Here is a 1,692-nt window from a genome sequence, read left to right as displayed (position 1 = left end):
TATATATATATATATATATATATATATGTATGTATATATGTATATATATATATGTTTGTGTTTTTATGTATATAAGTTGGCAGGCAGGTAGGTAGGTAGGTAGATCGGTAGGTAGGTATGTAGGTAAGTAGGTTGGTAGGTTGTTAGGTAGGTAGGTAAGTAGGTAGGTAGGTAGGTAGGTAGGTAGGTAGATAGGTAGGTTGGTAGGTAGGTAGGTAGGTAGGTAGGTAGGTAGGTAGGTAGGTAGGTAGGTTGCTAGCTACTTAGCTAGGTATGGATGTATATTATTCTGTAGTTCTTTAGTTATATAAAGTGAATGAAAATGGCTTTGAAAATAAATATTGTATTTGCCTATCATTAATTGCTTATATTGTTGTATGAAGAAACGGAATTTTAACTGAGCTCTCCGTGCTTGTGAACGTATGCGTGTGTCGTGTATATACACGACACACGCATTTAATTTATATGACGGCCTACATAGAAAGTTTAACCGTTTTAAATTTAAACCGCTTAGAATTTAACAGTTTTAAATTGAAGCTTCGTTCAAAATGGGAAGATTAATTTGTGCAAGTATAAGTACGTAAGAATCTAATTCATGTTTAACCATAACCTGATGCATATTTCCATGTGTAGCGAATAACTAGCTTCTTATAACTAGCCGCGTGTAAGATAATGCAATTGCAAAACAAGTGCTACACAATGAGGACTATAGGAAGCAGTGTTTGTCGTGTTTTATATTTAAAACGAATGATTATAAAAGGTAACATGTGTAATGATGTGGTCTGGTATAAACAAAACGGCCGTATCACGAACTGAAATTACATGTGAGCAATACACATTTATACGTACTGTTCTCAGAATATGAATGACGTTTAAAATCATTATCACCGTTATCAATTCATTGTTAATTAAAATCTTTTAACTTGCACAACAAATGCAAAAAGACATCCAGAAAGACCCGTGAATTACCTAGGGAAATATTGCGTTGTACACTGCTGAAGAAACCCAAATTATATTAAATGGAATGCCATATTTGTGCATTGCGTAGGTTGTGTGTCATCTCATAAATATTTTCATTATGAGATATGGAATATGAGATGATTTTGAAGTACCAAACCACAACAACAGTTAGAAGCACAGTATAGCTAACGGCTGATAGAGAATTTGCTCAGAACTCTTTTATTTTAATATTTGATAACGGAATTGAATATTTCATCAATTCAAATATGATAGTTTTGTTTATTTAAATGTGAAAGACTTGGTTCATAATGAATTCTCTGTTTAGAAATCTGATCATTTACGTCTAGATAGCTAAAAGCTTATTTCCATTGGAATTGTGTCTAATGTGCGAAAAACAGAAAGGCATTGTCTCTGCTCTCACTCACAACAATACTCGTTATAGTTGTCTTCCAGATATTACTGTTTGATATCGCGAATAATTTTACAGGACAATAAAGCTGTAAACGAGTTCTCTTCGGGCAAATGTATATGAATGCATAAATGGATACGTAATCTTAGAAAACAAAATATGTTAATTCTGAAATAAATACGCTGAAATCAACGCACCGGAAAAAAAATAATAAAAGGAGTTGAAAATCTCAAATGCATGCAAAACATAATTAATTGGAATTCAAAATATTGAAATATCAGCAAAAAAGAAAATTAAGTTCGGTATTGGAGACCAATGTTTTT

The 1,692-nt window shown here is 32.4% G+C and overlaps 1 long non-coding RNA gene across 1 annotated transcript in view; it reads right to left on the bottom strand.

The window, feature by feature from the left end:
• Positions 1 to 1,692, bottom strand: part of LOC128250088 (uncharacterized) — a 135,579-nt gene that overhangs the window by 79,763 nt on the left and 54,124 nt on the right. The gene's annotated exons all lie outside the window — the stretch shown is intronic.

This window comes from Octopus bimaculoides, chromosome 19 (genome assembly GCF_001194135.2).
Source record: "Octopus bimaculoides isolate UCB-OBI-ISO-001 chromosome 19, ASM119413v2, whole genome shotgun sequence".
Lineage (NCBI taxonomy): Eukaryota > Metazoa > Mollusca > Cephalopoda > Octopoda > Octopodidae > Octopus > Octopus bimaculoides.
The sequence above is the reverse complement of the archived record's forward strand: the minus strand, read 5'-3'. Positions and strand labels throughout refer to the sequence as shown.